Below are 19,270 nucleotides of genomic sequence, written 5' to 3' on the forward strand. Positions count from 1 at the left end.
TGCTACCTATTGCTAAGCAGAAGAGCTAACTACTCACACAGTATGAATTTAGTGACAAATGTCAAAGCTCCCAACTCTCAAATATTTCTTTTTTCATTTAACTAGAGGGCAAACAAAATGCCAACATTAATCAACTGAGCCACTCAGGTGCCCCAAAAATGCCAACATTAAGATTCACTTGATGATAATTAACAGTTAACATTTATCCTTAAGGAATAATTATCCCCATCCTAAAGATAAACTGAAGCCCATAGAGGTTAAGTAAATGCCAAGGTAACAGAGGTAGTAGTTGGTAAAGTCAGTATTCGAACCCAGGCAGTCACTCTCCAGAAGTTGTGCTGGGAATCACTATACTTCACTTCATCAATTCCTGCAAAAGATGAAAATGCCTCTCAGTAAAGGGAGACTTGGAGTGGTCATCAGGTGATACCAAAGGGTAGTTAGCTGATATCCATGTTTTTAGCTTATATGTCCATGAGGGCATAGAATGGGCCCACAAGAAGGTGGACAAGGCAGCAAGAAGAATATTCCATTTGCACACTGATCCTGTATGGAAAGAGGGGCACAGGAAGGGCCCTGGTGTTGGGAAGATGAGGTTCCAAGAACAACGTTGATTTGAGAAGTAGGGACTTCTGATAAAGAGTGGAATGAATATCTTGAGGACCCAGAGGAACCAAGGCTTACCAACATGATCAAGGGAATTTTAGGTGAAATATGGGGGTGAGTTTGGGGTCAGCATAAAAGTGAAAGTTGAAGCTGTGAAAAATGATAAAGCTCTTTTTGCTAGAACATTCTTAATTATTTGATGAAGGCTTAAAAGGTAAGTACAGATATGAGAGGGAGGAAAGCATATCAGTTTCTGACAAGTTCCCATTTTCCTCACCACAGAGAGGTGTCTGAGTATTGTGAAGTGCAGAACAGTATAATTAAAAGGGAACTGAAGGCCAAGTGAGGAGGGAAGATGGAATAAGAGTCCCAGTGAGACAGTAATTATGGTTCAGTAGGAAGAACCTGAGTTTTGGAATTAGACAGACTTGGGTTTGTCTCCCAACTCGGCCTGACTCTGGTTGTGTAACCATAGTCAACTTTCTTCTCTGAACTTCTGTTTTCATGGTTGGGATTAAATGAGGTATGTGTGTTAAATGCTTGGCCCATAGCAGATCCTCAGCACATAGCTGAGGGGATATGCAGGTTTCCTAGACTGGAGGGGCTCCATAAGTAAGATAATGTTTCTTGACTTGTCTCTGCGATTATTTGCTGTCATGCTTACATATTTGGCAGCTATAAGAACTTTCTGTGACTAAGGAGGTGGGACTTTAGAATTTGGTAAGTTCAGTTCTTTAGATCCAGGTGAATCACACCCTGGGTACTGGAAGAATTTACTGATGAGATCAAGCAACTGTCAGTAGTAATGGTTAAATCACAGATATTGAGATAAGTCCTAGAGAAATTGGAGAAGGGCAAATATCATTATTTTGGAAGGGGGGTTGGAAGGAAGAGGGTTTCAATGTTATACACTTGCTGTCTAACCCAGGCAAAATTTTGGCATATGTTAATAAGCAGATGGTTTGAGAAAAAGGAAACCAGTGGTTTATAAAAGACAACAGATAGTAGAAAAGACAGAAACGATTACCAGGAGTTAGCCAGGATTGTTAAGAAAACACTATTCCAAGTAATTAACATTTTAAGTTTTTAACAAAATTACTAAACTGATTAGGAGAATGCTATGGATTAGATAACCACACTATTGATGTAACTTTTGACAAAGATTTCAAGATATTTAGTGAACAAGATGGAGAGACTTGAATTGAATGACAATACAGTCCAAGTGTGTAGAACTCAAGTACTGTGAATAAGTAGATTGCTCTCAATTCTTGAGGGAGTCCCCATGCCACAAACTGAGAGATGAAAATAATACACTGAATGAGAGAATCAAGATTCAAAAATAATTGTCAATCTTCAAAATGTGCAAATAATGAAAATCTGGAATTAAAATAAAAAAACTTCCAAAAAATGAAAAAAAAACTATATATGCATAACAAGTCTTCAAAATGGGCCAATAACAAAATCAGCAAACTCATCAGAAGTTCTTATTTATTTTTACTTTTGTTATTGCTTTTTTTTCCCAGAGTTCAAGCAGTTTTTAAAAAAAATTATAATTTTCAATTCTTCAAAGTACAAAATGGGGGAGAACTATGTTGAAAGATGTAACATGTAAAAAAAAAATCTGGTTTTCTCTTTCTTTTCAGAGTTGCTGACTAGAATTTCAACATAAGTCAAAGTATGTTGTGACTCCTCAAGTAGTAGATTCAATTTCCAGCTGACATGATTAGATCAAGTGAGATAAGATGGTGGACTCCAGTCACACTATGTCTGTGGTAGGAGTAATTGCAGAAGTAGTAGTAATGGAGGCATTGCTAATGGTGATAGTAGCTAATCTTTATCTAGTAATTTCTCTATACTTGGCACTGTGATTTTTACATGAATGAGTTAGCCTAATATACATAGCACTATCAGGCAAATGGCTGAAATAACTCTAAAATCTTCGTGACTTAATAAAATAAACTTTTATTCTTGCCTGTGTCTCACAGGGACAGGGGAGAGATGGGGTGAAAGGATGTAGTCATTCAGAGGTTCAAGGTCTTTCTATTGTATGTCCACCATCCTATAAGTCCTTGCAATTATCCTCATTCATCAGGGAGATGGAAATAGAGAAGGAAAATCACACACAAGAATCTTATTTTATTTATTTATTTATTTATTTATTTATTTATTTATTTATTTATTTTTGTGGGGGAAGAGAATATCTAAAAGTGGTATGTATCACTTCTGCCCACTTTCTATTGCTTGGAACTCAATCACATGGCCTCGCCTAACTGCAAGGAAGACTGAAACATGCACTCCAGCTGTGTGTCCAGGAGGGTGAACAGAACACAGATACTAGCAAGCACTAACAGTCTGGATTAAATCTTTAAATATTTGACAAACTTATGAGGTAGATACTTAATAGTAGATACTATTAGCCTCATTTTATTATTTATTTATTTATTTATTTATTTATTTATTTATAGACTTTTAAATTTTTAAATAAACATATAATGTATTTTTATCCCCAGGGGTACAGGTGAGTGAATTGCCACGTTTACACACTTCACAGCACTCATCATAGCACATACCCTTCCCAGTATCCATATCCCCACCACCCTCTCCCATTCCCCTTCCCCCCAGCAACACTCAGTCTGTCTTTTATGGTTTGTCTCCCTCCTGATCCAATTTTCTTTCATTTTTTCTTTTCCTATCCCCTAACCCCCCACATTGCAGCTCCACTTCCTCATATCAGGGAGATCATATGATAGTTGTCTTTCTCCGATTGACTTATTTCACTAAGCATAATACCCTCTAGTTCCATCCACATAGTCACAAATGGCAAGATTTCATTTCTTTTGACGGCTGCATAGTATTCCATATATATATAATACCACATCTGCTTTATCCATTCATCAGTTGATGGACATCTAGGTTCTTTCCATAGTTTGGCTATTGTGGACATTGCTGCTATAAACATTTGGGTGCACGTGCCCCTTCGGAGCACCATGTTTGTATCTTTAGGATATATACCCAGTAGTGCAATCATTGGGCCATAGGGCTGCTCTATTTTCAGTTTTTTGAGGAACCTCCACACTGTTTTCCAGAGTGGCTGTACCAGCTTGCATTCCCACCAACAGTGTAGGAGGTTTCCCCTCTCTCCGCATCTGCACCAGCATCTGTCATTTTTTTGACTTGTTAGTTTGAGCCATTCTGACTGGTGTGAGGTGGTATCTCATTGGGGTTTTGATTTGTATTTTCCTGATGCCGAGTGATGTGGAGCATTTTTTCATATGTCTGTTGGCCATCTGGGTGTCTTCTTTGCAGAAATGTCTGTTCGTGTCTTCTGCCCATTTCTTGACTGGATTATTTGTTCTTTTGGTGTTGAGTTTGCTAAGCTCTTTATTGATTTTGGACACTAGCCCTTTATCTGATATGTCATTTGCAAATATCTTCTCCCATTCTGTCAGTTGTCTATTGGTTTTGTTAACTGTTTCCTTTGCTGTGCAAAAGCTTTTGATCTTGATAAAATCCCAATAGTTCATTTTTGCCCTTGCTTCTGTTGCCTTTGGCGATGTTCCTAGGAAGAAGTTGCTGCAGTTGAGGTCAAAGAAGTTGCTGCCTGTGTTCTCCTCAAGGATTTTGATGGATTCCTTTCTTACATTGAGGTTCCTTATCCATTTTGAGTCTATTTTTGTGTATGTGTAAGGAAATAACCCAGTTTCATTTTTCTGCATGTGGCTGTCCAATTTTCCCAGCACCATTTGTTGAAGAGACTGTCTTTTATCCATTGGATATTCCTTCCTGCTTTGTTGAAGATTAGTTGACCATAGAGTTGAGGGTCTATTTCTGGGCACTCTATTCTCTTCCATTGATCTATGTGTCTGTTTTTGTGCCAGTACCATACTGTCTTGATGATGACAGCTTTGTAATAGAGCTTAAAGTCTGGAATTGTGATGCCACCAACTTTGGCTTTCCTTTTCAATATTCCTTTGGTTATTCAAGGGTTTACTGGTTCCATATAAATTTTAGGATTATTTGTTCTATTTCTTTGAAAGATATGAAAGGGATTTCGATAGGGATTGCATTAAATGTGTATATTGGTTTAGGTAGCATAGACATCTTCACAATATTTGTTCTTCCAATCCAGGAGCATGGAACATTTTTCCATTTCTTTGTGTCTTCCTCAATTTCTTTCATGAGTACTTTATAGTTTTCTGAGTATAGATTCTTTGCCTCTTTGGTTAGGTTTATTCCTAGGTATCTTGTGGTTTTGGGTGCAGTTGTAAATGGGACTGACTCCTTAATTTCTCTTTATTCTGTCTTGTTGTTGGTATAAAGAAAAGCAACTGATTTCCTTGCATTGACTTTATATCCTGACACTTTACTGAATTCCTGTACAAGTTCTAGCAGATTTGGAGTGGAGCCTTTTGGGTTTTCCACATATAGTATCATATCATCTGCAAAGAGAGATAGTTTGACATTTTCTTTGCCAATTTGGATGCCTTTAATTTCTTTTTGTTGTCTTATTACTGAGGCTGGGACTTCTAGTACTATGTTAAATAGCAGTGGTGATAATGGACATCCCTGCCATGTTCCTCACCTTAGCGGAAAAACTTTCAGTTTTTCTCTATTGAGATTGATATTTGCAGTGGGTTTGTCATAGATGGCTTTGATAATATTGAGGTATATGCCCTCTATCCCTTTGAAGAGTTTTAATCAGGAAGGGATGCTGCACTTTGTCAAATGCTTTTTCAGCATCTATTGAGAGTACAATATGGTTCTTGCTCTTTCTTTTATTAATGCATTCTTTCACATTGATGGATTTGCACATGTTGAACCAACCTTGCAGCCCTGGATTAAATCCCACTTGGTCGTGGTGAATAATCCTTTTAATGTACTGTTGGGTCCTATTGGCCAGTATTTTGGTGTGAATTTTCACATCTGTGTTCATCAAGGATATTGGTCTGTAATTCTCTTTTTTGATGGGATCCTTGTCTGGCTTTGGGATCAAGGTGATGCTGGCCTCATAAAATGAGTTTGGAAAATTTCCTTCCATTTCTATTTTTTGGAACAGTTTAAGGAGAATAGGAATTAATTCTTCTTTAAATGTTTGGTAGAATTCCCCTGGGAAGCCATCTGGCCCTGGACTTTTGTTTGTTTGGAGATTTTTTTTTTTAAGATTATTTATTTATTTATTTGACAGAGAGAGATCACAAGTAGATAGAGAGGCAGGCAGGGAGAGAGAGAGAGGGAAGCAGGCTCCCTGCTGAGCAGAGAGCCCGATGTGGGACTCGATCCCAGGACCCTGAGATCATGACCTGAGCCAAAGGCAGCGGCTTAACCCACTGAGCCACCCAGGCACCCTGTTTGGAGATTTTTGATGACTGTTTCAATCTCCTTACTGGTTATGGATCTGTTCAGGTTTTCTATTTCTTCCTGGTTCAGTTGTGGTAGTTTATATGTCTCTAGAAATGTATCCATTTCTTCCAGATTGTTGAATTTGTTGGTGTAGAGTTGTTCATAGTATGTTCTTATAATTGTGTATATTTCCTTGGTGTTGGTTGTGAGTTCTCCTCTTTCATTCATGATTTTACTTATTTGGGTTCTTTCTCTTTTTGATAAGTCTGGCCATGGTTTGCCAATCTCATTAATTCTTTCAAAGAACCAGCTCTTAGTTTTGTTGATTTGTTCTATTGTTTTTTTAGTTTCTATTTCATTGATTTCTGCTCTGATTTTTATGATTTCTCTTCTCCTGCTGGGTTTAGGCTTTCTTTGGTTGTTCTTTCTCCAGCTCCTCAGGTGTAGGGTTAGGTTGTATATTTGAGATATTTCTTTTTTCTTGAGAAAGGCATGTACCACTACATATTTTCCTCTCAGGACTGGCTTTGTTGTGTCCTACAGATATATTTTTTAAAGATCAGAGAGAGCACAAGTAGGCAGAGAGTCAGGCAGAGAGAGAAGGGGAAGCAGACTCCCTACTGAGCAGAGAGCCCGATGCAGGGCTCGATCCCAGGACCCTGAGATCACGACCCAAGCCAAAGGCAGAGGCTTAAACCACTGAGCCACCCAGGTGCCCCATGTCCCACAGATTTTGAACCATTGTGTTTTCATTATCATTTGTTTCCATGAATTTTTTCAATTCTTTTTAATTTCCCGATTGACCTATTCATTTTTTAGAAGGATGCTCTTTAGCCTCCATGTATTTGAGTACTTTCCAACTTTCTTCTTGTGGTTGAGTTCTAGCTTCAGAGCACTGTGTTCTGAAAATATGCAGGGAATGATCCCAATCCTTTGATACTGGTTGAGACCTGTTTTATGACCCAGGATGTGGTCTATTCTGGAGAATGTTCTATGTGCACTAGAGAAGAATGTGTATTCTGTTATTTTGGGATGGAATGTTCTGAATATATCTGTGATGTCCATTTGGTCCCGTGTATCAATTAAGGCCTTTATTTCCTTGTTGATCTTTTGCTCAGATGATCTGTCCATTTCAGTGAGGGGAGTGTTAAAATCCCCTACTATTATTGTGTTATTGTCGATGTGTTTCTTTGATTTTGTAATTAATTGGTTTATATAGTTGGCTGCTCCCATTTTAGGTTCATAGATATTTAAAATTGTTAGGTCTTCTTGTTGGACAGACCCTTTGAGTATGATATAGTGTCCTTCCTCATTTCTTATTATAGTCTTTGGCTTAAAATCTAATTGATCTGATATAAGGATTTCTACCCCAGCTTTCTTCTGATGTCCATTAGCATGGTAAATTGTTTTCCACCCTTTCACTTTAAATCTGGGGGTGTGGCCTCGGGTCTGAAATGAATTTCTTGTAGACAGCATATTGATGGGTTTTGTTTTTTTAATCCATTAGGATACCCTGTGTCTTTTGACTGGGGCATTTAGCCCATTAACATTCAGGGTAACTATTGAGAGATATGAATTTAGTGCCATTGTATTGCCTGTAAGGTGACTGTTACTGTATATGGTCTTTGTTCCTTTCTGATCTACCACTTGTAGGCTCTCTCTTTGCTTAGAGAACCCCTTTCAATATTTCCTGGAGAGCTGGTTTGGTGTTTGCAAATTCTTTCAGTTTTTGTTTGTCCTGGAAGCTTTTTATCTCTCCTTCTCTTTTCAATGATAGCCTAGCTGGATATAGTATTCTTGGCTGCATGTTTTTCTCATTTAGTGCTCTGAATATATCATGCTAGTTCTTTCTGGCCTGCCAGGTCTCTGTGGATTAGTCCATTGCCAATCTAATGTTTTTACCATTGTATGTTATAGACTTCTTTTCCTGGACTGCTTTCAGTATTTTCTCTTTGTCGCTAAGACTTATAAATTTTTCTATCAGGTGACGGGGTGTGGACCTATTTTTATTGATTTTGAGGGGCGTTCTTTGCATCTCCTGGATTTTGATGTTTGTTTCCTTTGCCATCTTAGGGAAATTCTCTACAATAATTCTCTCCATTATAACTTCTGTTCCCCTCTCTCTTTCTTCTTCTGGAATCACAATTATTCTAGTGTTGTGTCATCTTATGGTGTCACTTATCTCTCGAATTCTCTCCTCATGGTCCAGTATTTGTTTGTCTCTCTTTTGCTCAGCTTCTTTTTTCTCTGTCATTTGGTCTTCTATGTCACTAATTATTTCTTTTGCCTCATTGATCCTAGAAGTAAGAGCTTCCATTTTTGACTGCACCTCATTAATAGCTTTTTTGATTTCAACTTGGTTAGATTTTTGTTCTTTTAATTCTCCAGAAAGGGCTTTTATTTCTCTGGAAAGGTTTTCTCTAATATCTTCTATGCCTTTTTTGAGCCCAGCTAGAACCTTGAGAATTGTCATTCTGAACTCTAGATCTGTCATATTACCAATGTCCATATTGATTAGGTCCCCAGCCTTTGGTACTGCCTCTTGTTCTTTTTTTGTTGTTGTTGTGAGTTTTTCAGCCTTGTCATTTTTTCCAGATAAGATTTGCTTTCTCCTTCTCTGGAATTCTGCTGTTCTTCTTGGTAGGTGACATTGGTCTTGGCTGGGTTTCTTGATGATCTTCTGGGGAAGGGGCCTGTTGTAGTGATTCTCAAGTGTCTTTGCCCGAGGCAGAATTGCCCCGCTCTTATCAGGGGCCAGGCTAAGTAATCCACTTGGGTTTGCTTTGGGGAGCTTTTCTTCCCTGAACGCTTTCCATAGAGTTCCGGAGGATGGGAATGATAATGGTGGCCTCCCAATCCCTGGCCTGGAGGACCCAGGAGCTCAGGGTCCCACTCTTCAGTGTGCCCTCAGAGAAAAGCGCCCAATCGCTCCTGTCTCCCTGGTCTCTGGTAACACTTGGAGAAAAGCACTCAATCGCTCACGCTTGGAGAAAAGCACTCAGTCACTCCGTCTCCCTGGCCTCTGGCTGTGCTCTGAGCTCACCCAGCCTATGCCTGTGTCAAGATAACCTTGAGTTGAGAGCTCACTCCTCAGCTTTGTTGCAGTAGCCGGCTTCCCCTCTCTAATACCTGCGAGCTCTGCAACACTCAGACACCTCCAGTCCTTCTGTGACTCTGCAGGACCTGAGATTACACTGACCCTGCATGGGATTCCCCCTGGTTTAGCCTCTGGAGTGATGTCCCTCAGTGGAGCAGACTTTTAAAAGTCGTAATTTTGTGCTCCATTGCTCTGCCACTTGCTGGGAGCTAGCCCCACCCGCCACAGTCTATCTCCCCATTGCTTTGGATTCACTTCTCCACAGGTCCTACTTTTCAGAAGGTGCTTGATATTCTGCTTCTAGAATTGTTGCTCTTCTTCTCTTTGATTTCCCATTGGATTTGTAGGTGTTCACAATGGTTAGATAAGCTCTCTAGCTGATCTCCTGCTACCTAATGTTGTCTCAGCCTGCTACTACACCATCTTGCCTCCTCCCCCTTAATATATTTTTTAAAAAGACTTTACTTATTTATTTGACAGAAAGAACAATAGGGCCCTATCAGGGGGAGAAGAGAGTGAGGACGAGATGCAGACTCCTGGCTGAGGAGGGAGCTGGGTGTGGGGCTTGATCCTGGGACCCTGGGATCATGACCCAAGCCAAAAGGCAGACATTTAACAGACTGAGCCACCCAAGAGCCCCAAATCTCTTTTAATAGAAGAAACAGATTCAGTTTTGGCACTGTTCAGATCCGTGTGTAATTCTTTTTTTATTTATTTAAACATATAATGTATTAATGGGGTGCAGGTCTGTGAATCATCATTCTTACACAAGTCACAGCACTCATCATAGTTTATACCCTCCCCAATGTCCATAACCCAGCCACTCTATCCCTCCCCCACCACCCCCAGCAACCCTCAATTTGTTTCCTGAGATTAAGAATCTCTTATGGTTTGTCTCCCTCCCGAGCCCATCTTGTTTGATTTTTCCCCTCCCTACTTCCCACTTCCCTTACTCTGCCTCTCAAATTCCTCCTATCAAAGAGATCATATGATAATTGTCTTTCTCTGATGGACTTACTTTGCTCAGCATAACACTCTCTAGTTCCATCCACGTTGTTGCAAATGGCAAGATTGCTTTTTGATGGCTGCATAGTATTCCATTGTATGTATGTAGATGGACATCTAGGTTCTTAAAATAGTTTGGCCATTGCGGACACTGCTGCTATAAACATTCAGGTGCACATGCCCTTTGGATCACTACATTTGTATCTTTAGGGTAAATATCCAGTAGTATCATTACTGGGACATAGGGTAGCTCTATTTCCAACTCTTTGAGGAACCCACATACTGTTTTCCAGAGTGGCTGCACAAGCCTGCATTCCCACCAAAAATGTGGGAGGTTTCCCCTTTCTGTGCATTCTTGCCAACATCTGTCATTTCCTGACTGGTTAATTTTAGCCATTCTGACTGGTGTGAGGTGGTATCTCACTGTGGTTTTGATTTGTGTTTCCCTGATACAGAGTTAAGCTGAATGCTTTTTCATGTGTCTTTTGGCCATGTGGATGTCCTCTTTGCAGAAATGTCTATTCCTATCTTCTGCCCATATCTTGACTGAATTATTTCTTTTTTAGGTGTTGAGTTTGGTAAGTTTGTTACAGATTTTGGATACTAGCCCTTTACCTGATACACCATATGCAAATATCTTCTCCCAATCTGTCAGTTGTCTTTTGGTTTTGTTGACTGTTTCCTTTGCTTTGTAAAAGCTTTTGATCTCGATGAAGTCCTGATAGTTCATTTTTGCCCTTGCTTCCCTTGCCTTTGGCAATGTTTCTTGGGAAGAAGTTGCTGTGGCTGAGGTCGAAGAGGTTGCTGCCTGTGTTCTCCTCAAGGGTTTTGATAGATTCCCATGTCACATTGAGGTCTTTCATCCATTTTGAGTCTTCTTGAGTGTGTGGCATAAGAAAATGGTGCATTTCATTTTTCTGCATGTGGCTGCCCAATTTTCCCAACACCATTTGTTGAAGAGACTGTCTTTTTTCCATTGGACATTTCTTCCTGCTTTGTTGAAGATTAGTTGGCCATAGAGTTGAGGGTCTGTTTCTGGGCTCTCTATTTTGTTCCATTGATCTATGTGTCCATTTTTGTGCCAGTACCACACTGTCTTGATGATGACAGCTTTGTAATAGAGCTTGAAGTCTGGAATTGTGATGCCACCAACTTTGGCTTTCTTTTTCAACATTCTTCTGGCTATTTGAAGTCTTTTCTGGCTCCATATAAATTTTAGGATTATTTGTTCCATTTCTTTGAAAAAAATTGATGGTATTTCAATAGGGATTGCATTAAATGCGTGGCTTGCTTTAAGTAGCACAGACATTTTTACAACATTTGTTCTTCCAATCCACGAGCATGGAACGTTTTTCCATTTCTTTGTGTCTTCCTCAATTTCTTTCATGAGTACTCAACGGTTTTCTGAGTGCAGATTCTTTGCCTCTTTGGTTAGGTTTATTCCTAGGTATCTTATGGTTTGGGATGCAATTGTAAATGGGACTGACTCCTTAATTTCTCTTTCTTCTGTCTTATTGTTGGTGTAAAGAAATGCACCTGATTTCTGTGCATTGATTTTTGTATCTTGACACTTTACTGAATTCCTGTACAAGTTCTAGCAGATTTGGAGTGGAGTCTTTTTCTACATAAAGTATCATATCATCTGCAAGGCGTGTTTGTTTGACTCTTTCTTTGCTGGTTTGGATGCCTTTAATTTCTTTTTGTTGTCTAATTGCTGAGGCTAGGACTTGTAGTAATATGTTTAATAGCAGTGGTGATAATGAATATCTCTGCCATGTTCCTGACCTTGGTGGAAAAGTTCTCAGTTTTTCTCCAATGAGAATGATATTTACTGTGGGGTTTCCATAGATGACTTTTATGATATTGTGCTATGTACTCTGTATCCCTACACTCCGAAGAGTTTTGATCAAGAAAGGATGCCGCACTTTGTCAAATGCTTTTTCAACATCCACTGAGAGTATCATAAGGTTCTTGTTCTTTCATTAACGTATTGTATCACATTGATTGATTTGTGGATGTTGAACCAACCTTGCAGCCCTGGAATAAATCCCACTTGGTCATGGTGAATGATCCTTTTAATGTTCTGTTGGATCCTATTGGCTAGTATTTTGGTGAGAATTTTTGCATCCATGTTCATCAAGGATATTGGTGTGTAATTCTCTTTTTTGATGGGGTCTTTGTCTGGTTTGGGGACCAAGGCAATGCCAGCCTCATACAATGAGTATGGAAGTTTCCCTTCCATTTCTGTTTTTTGGAACAGTTTCAGGAGAATAGGTATTAATTCTTCTTTAAATGTTTAATGGAATTCCCCTGAGAAGCCATCTGGCACTGGGCTCTTGGTGGGAGACTTTTGATGAGTGTTTCAATCTCCTTCCTGGTTAGGGGTCTGTTCAGGTTTTCTGTTTCTTCCTGGTTCAGTTTTTGGTAATGTCTATGTCTCTAGGAATGCATCCATTTCTTCCAGATTGTCAAATTTGCTGGTGTATAGTTGCTCATAATCTGTTCTTATAATTGTTTGTATTTCTTTGGTCTTGGTTGTGATCTCTCCTCTTTCATTCACGACCTTATTAATTTGGGTCCTTTCTCTTTTCTTTTTGATAAGTCTGGCCAGGGGTGTATCAATCTCATTAATTCTTTCAAAGAACCAGTTCCCAGTTTCGTTGATTTGTTCTACTGTTCTTTTGGTTTCTATTTCGTTGATTTCTGCTCTGATCTTTATGATTTCTCTTCTCCTGCTGGGTTTAGACTTTCTTTGCTGTTCCTTCTCCAGCTCCTTTAGGTGTAGGGTTAGGTTGTGTACTTGAGACTTTTCTTGTTTCTTGAGAAAGCCTTGTATGGCTATATACTTTCCTCTCAGGACCTCTTTTGCTGTGTCCCAAACATTTTGAACAGTTGTGTTTTCATTTTTGTTAGTTTCCATGCATTTTCAAAGTTCTTCTTTAATTTTCTGGTTGGCCCATTCATTCTTTAGTAGGATGCTCTTTAGCCTCCATGTATTTGCATTCTTTCCAACTTTCCTCTTATGGTTGAGTTCTAGTTTCCAAGCACCGTAGTCTAAAAATATGCAAGGAATGAGCCTAGTCTTTACCAGTTGAGACCTGATTTGTAACCAGGATGTGATCTATTTTGGAGAATGTTCCATGTGCCCTAGAGAAGACTGTAGTCTGTTCCTTTGGGATGAAATATTCTGAATATATTTGTGATGTCCATCTGGTCCAGTGTCTCATTTAAAGCCTTTATTTCCTTAGATGGGATCGTGACGGAGACAAACCATAAGAGATTCTTAATCTCACAAAATAAAGTGAGGGTTTCTGGGAGTAGGGGTAAGGATAAGGTGGTAGGGTTATGGACATTGGGGAGGATATGTCCTAGGGTGAGTGCTTTGAAATGTGTAAGCCTGATGATTCACAGACCCGTACCTGTGAGGAAATAATACGGTATAAGCTAATAACAATTGAAAAAATAAAAAATATAGTCTTTATTTCCTTGTTGATCTCTTGCTTAGGTGACCAGTGATGGAACTGTTAACTTCCCCTACTATTATTGTGTTATTGTTGATGTGTTTCTTAGATTTTGTTCTTAATTGGTTTATATAATTGGCTGCTCCATGTTTTGAGCATAGATATTTAAAATTGTTATATCTTCTTGTTTGACAGACATTTTAAGTATGATATTGTGTTCTTCCTCTGCTCTTTTTATAGTCTCTGGCTTAAAATATAATTTATCTGATATAAGGATTTCCATCCCAGCTTTATTTGGATGTCCATTAGCCTGGTAAATGGTTTTTCCACCCCCTCACTTTATTTTTTAAAATTTCTTTTCAGCATAACAGAATTCATTGTTTATGCACCACAACCAGTGCTCCATGCAATACATGCCCTCCATAATACTCACCTCCTGGCTTCCCCAATCTCTCACCCCCCGCCCCTTTAAAACCCTCAGATTGTTTTTCAGAGTCCATAGTCTCTCATGGTTCACCTCCCCTTCCAATTTCCCTCAACTCGCTTCTCCTATCCATCTCCCTATATTCTCCATGTTATTTGTTATGCTCCACAAATAAATGAAACCATATGATCATTGTCTCTCTCTGCTTGACTTATTTCACTCAGCATAATCTCTTCCAGTCCCGTCCATGTTGCTACAAAAGTTGGATATACATCCTTTCTGATGGAGGCATCCTTTCTCCAGGGTATATGGACCACATCTTCCTAATCCATTCATCCATTGAAGGGCATCTTGGTTCTTTCCACAGTTTGGCGACAGTGGCCATTGCTGCTATAAACATTGGGGTACAGATGGCCCTTCTTTTCACTACATCTGTATCTTTGGGGTAAATACCCAGTAATGCAATTGCAGGGTCATAGGGAAGCTCTATTTTTAATTTCTTAAGGAATCTCCACACTGTTCTCCAAAGCGGCTGCACCAACTTGCATTCCCACCAACAGTGTAAGAGGGTTCCCTTTCTCCACATTCTCTCCAACACACGTTGTTTCCTGTCTTGCTAACTTTGGCCATTCTAACTTGTGTAAGTTGGTATCTCAATGTGGTTTTAATTTGAATCTCCCTGATGGCTAGTGATGATGAACATTTTTTCATGTGTCTGATAGCCATTTGTATGTCTACATTGGAGAAGTGTCTGTTCGTGTTTTCTGCCCATTTTTTGACATGATTATCTCTTTTGTGTGTGTTGAGTTTGAGGAGTTCTTTATAGATCCTGGATATCAGCCTTTTGTCTGTAATGTCATTTGCAAATATCTTCTCCCATTGCGTGGGTTGCCTCTTTGTTTTGTTGACTTTTTCCTTTGCTGCACAGAAGCTTTTGATCTTGATGAAGTCCCAAAAGTTCATTTTTACTTTTGTTTCCATTGCCTTTGGAGACATATCTTGAAAGAAGTTGCTGTGGCTGATATCGAAGAGGTTACTGCCTATGTTCTCCTCTAGGATTCTGATGGATTCCTGTCTCATGCTGAGGTCTTTTATACATTTCAAGTTTATCTTTGTTTACGACACCCCTCACTTTAAATTTGGAGGTTTCTTTGGGTCTTAATTGAGTTTCTTGCAGACTGCATATCAATGTTTTTGTTTTTGTTTGTTTGTTTGTTTTGTTTTGTTTTGTTTTTAGTCCATTCTGATATCCTGTGTCTTTTGATTTGGGCATTTAGTCCATTTACATTCAGGGTAACTATTGAAAGAGATGAATTTGGTGCCACTGTATTGCCTTTAAGCTGTTACTGTATAATGACTTTGTTCCTTTCTAGGCTCTCTCTTTGCTTAGGTGACCCCTTTCAATATTTCCTGTAGGGCTGGTTTGGTGTTTGCAAATTCTTTTAGTTTTTGTTTGTCCTGGAAGCTTTTGATCTCTACTTCTATTTTCAATGACAGCCTTGCTGGATTAGTATTCTTGGCTGCATATTTTTCTCATTTAGTGCTCTGAATACATAATATAAGTCTTCTGGCCTACCAGGTCTCTGTGGATAGCTCTTCTGCCCATTTCAGATTTCTACTGTTGTATATTACACATCTCTTGTCTGGAGCTGCTTTTAGGATTTTCTCTTTGCCACTGAGAATTGTAAGTTTTATTATTAGATGATGGGGTGTGGACCTATTTTTATTGATTTTGAGGGGTGTTCTCTGTGCCTCCTGGATTTTGATGCTTGTTTCCTCCACCAAATTAGGGAAATTCTCTGCTATAATTTGGTCCAATGTATCTTTTGCCCTTCTCTCTCTTTCTTCTTCCACTGGAATCCCAATTATTCTAGTAGTGTTTCATCTTATGGTATCACTTCTCTCTCGAATTCTCCCCTCATGGTTCAGTAGTTGTTTATGTCTCTTTTTCTCAGCTTCTTTATTCTCCATCATTTGGTCTTCTACATCCCTAAGTCTCTCTTCAACCTCATTGATCCTAGCAGTAAGAGCCTCCATTTTTGTACTGTACCTCATTAATGGCTTTTTAAATTTAACTTTGTTAGATTTTAATTCTTTTATTTCTCCAGAAAGGGATTTTATTTCTCCTGAGAGAGTTTCCCTAATATCTTCCTTGCCTTTTTGGAGCCCAGCTAGCACCTTGATAATCATCATTCTGAACTCTAGTCCTGACATCTTACTGTTGTCTGTATTGATTAGGTCCCTAACCATTGGTACTGCCTCTTGTTCTTTTTCTTTTTTTTTTTTTTTTGAGGAGTTTTTCTGCCTTGTCATTTTATCCAGATAAGAATAGATGAATGAGAGACTAAAATACTAAAAGGGTGGCAAAGACCCCAGAAAAATATACACTAAGGATATCAGAAGACACCTGAAACTGGGGGAGAAGAAAGGAGGGAAAGCAAAAAATTATATATCACATATTATTCATATATATATGAATGATATGTCATATATATATATGACTGGTGAATCGAAAAGAGCCACACACTTGATTCTGGGTCTATTTTTGTCTATTACAAAAAACTCTTTCCCAAAATTTTAAAGAAAGAAAAACATATATATATATATATATATATATATATATATATTGTGTGTATATATATATATATATACACAAAAAGGGTAAATATGATGAAGGGATAAAATATGACTGTAAAGATGAAAAATGAAAAGAGGTCTAAAAATGGAATTGATAAGAAGTTGGTTGAAAAAAGAGAAGAAAAAAAAGAGGAATAAAGAGAAGAAAAAAAAATCAAGGTGGAGATTAGAACAAAGCCATGTGTTAGATTTAGGGTATATTTTGATCTGTTAGAAGAAACTGTATCCCATGATTTTAAAGAAAGAACAACCTATATGTGTATAAAAAATAAGGTTAAATACAATGAAGGGATAGAATATGACTATAAAATGAAAATTTAAAAAGATTTTTAAAAAGGAATTGATATGATAAAATAGTTAAAAATGTTAAAATAAGAAAGAGGAAAAATCTAAAAAATAGAATAAGAAGATAATAAAATTAAAAAAATTTAACTTTGAAAGACTGAAGAGCCATGGGAAAAAATTCATGAATTCCATGTTGCTTTCCCCTAGCTCTGGAGTTCTGCTGTTCTCTTTGATCAGTGAACTTGGTCTTGGCTGGATGTTCTTGCTAATCTTCTGGGGGAGGCACCTCTTGCAGTGATTCTCAAATGTCTTTGCCTGAGGTGGAATTGCACTGCTCTTGCCGGGGGCTGGGCTAAGTAATCTGCTTGGGTTCGCTCCCCGGAGATTTTGTTCCCTGAACGCTTTCCGTACAGCTTTGAGGAGGAGAATGAAGATGGAGACCTCCCAATCTCCAGCCCCATAGGAGCCAAGAGCATGGGGCCCCACTCCTCAGTGTACCCTCGGAGAAAAGCAGTCAATTCCTCCCATCTTCCTGGTCTCTGGCAGCACTCTGATCTCACCTGGCCTGTGACAGAGCTTTTCTATCTCTGGAGCACAGCCCCGTTTGGAGTCTCCAAATCCATCAAATTCCTGCAATGTGCTTCTATGCCACTCCTCCCTTGGAAGGAAGGGGAGTCTTCCTGAATCTGCCACCTGTGGGGTCCCTGCTTGAAGAGTTGTGGTCCAACTGTGCCTGGCATCATGGTTTAAGTTAACCCTGAGTTGACAGCCCCCACCTCAGCTCCCAGATCCAGCTTCCCTGTTCTGATACTTGGGAGCTCTGCCACACTCAGGCACCCCCAGTCTTTCTGTGACCCTATGGGTCCTGAGACCACACTATCCCCACAAGGGTTCCACCCCCACTTAGCCTCTGGAGCAACATCCCACAGTGGAGCAGACTTCTAAAAGTTCTGATTTTGTGCTCCACTGCTCCACCACTTCTTGGGAGCCAGCCCCTACTCCCACAGTCTCTCTTCTGTATATTGCCTCGGATTCATTTCTCTGAATATCCTACCTTTCAGGAAATGGTCACTTTTCTGTTCCCCAAATTGCTGTTCTTATTCTCTTTGATCTCCTGTTGAATTTGTAGGTGTTCAGAATGATTTGATAACTATCTAGCTGAACTCCTGGGACCTGATAATATTTAGGCCTCCTATTCCTCTGCCATCTTGCTCCCCCCGTGTGTTATTCTTGAAGAAGAATGGCAAGTTACACAGTTCAAAGAAATGGGACCAACCTCTTTATAGATGTCATGTGAGTTCAACAGAATTGTTTCTGTATAACTTAGAAAAGAGAAGGCAACTGGATGCTAGGATAAATATCTTCAAGTAACTAAAGAGTTAATTTGGACTTGAAGTAGAAGAAATTATTTTTTAGAATTTGGACTCATTCTATAATGCCATGATTCCTGGCATTGCAAAGAGCTTTCTGTCCCTGGGGCATTCCTGTGGAGGCAGAAGGTTAACTTTGAAGAATATTGCTGAAGTGACTCCCAGATTGGGTAGAAACTTTGGTTCTTATGATTTTGTGGAGAGAAAAAAGGATATTGTGCTTACTTAAAATTTTTGCCATTGGCCTCCACTTTGTCACTTGGCATCATGGATGGAAACAGGCTCCTACAAATTTACCATGCAAACACAGTAAAATTTCTTTAATTTTGATGAACTGAGCAGGGTGTGTATGTGTGAAGTTGTGGGGGTGGTGGTGAAGAGGAAGTAGGATATAAGAGAACTGGTCTGAATTAGGTATTAAGAACGAATAAAATGGTGTTTTTAAAAATTTGGTATTATTCTATTTCAACATGATTAAATCTTAACTCATTGTATATCTGTTTTTGTTGAGTAAGTTTAACTTACTCTGTGTGCTTCTTTTTTGACAAAGAAAACAATGCTTCTAAATGAGTAAGTGGTTTTTATTTTTCATTTAAGTGGGTTAATAACAAATTCTTTCATATTCTTGATTCCCCCTCCCCAATTGGTTGAGACCATCTTTCTTAATATGTACTAAAATGCAAACTAAGTTTCAGGCCTTGTTCTAAACATCAAAAATACTGAATTTGGAACATTTGAGTGAATGAGAAACATATTACAATTAATTTTTGTTCCTTAAGGTAAATCTTTGAAGCATTTCAACCAAAACCTCATTTAGCTGAGAACAAGAAAGTAGGACAATTTACTTTGAAAACATTACTTTATTTGGATCATGTCTAGTTATGGCTAGAACTCTTGTCCTCTCCTTCCTTCCTCTTCTGCTCAACAAGCTCCACCATTGCTTGTTTGACTATTTTTGTATGTGTGTGATTTTGTCTTCTCCATCACATGAGTGGGGGCAGAGGCTATACATCTTGGGCTCTAGAGCCTAAGAAAGGTTGAGAGG

Source organism: Mustela erminea, chromosome 10, assembly GCF_009829155.1.
Source record: "Mustela erminea isolate mMusErm1 chromosome 10, mMusErm1.Pri, whole genome shotgun sequence".
Classification (NCBI taxonomy): domain Eukaryota; kingdom Metazoa; phylum Chordata; class Mammalia; order Carnivora; family Mustelidae; genus Mustela; species Mustela erminea.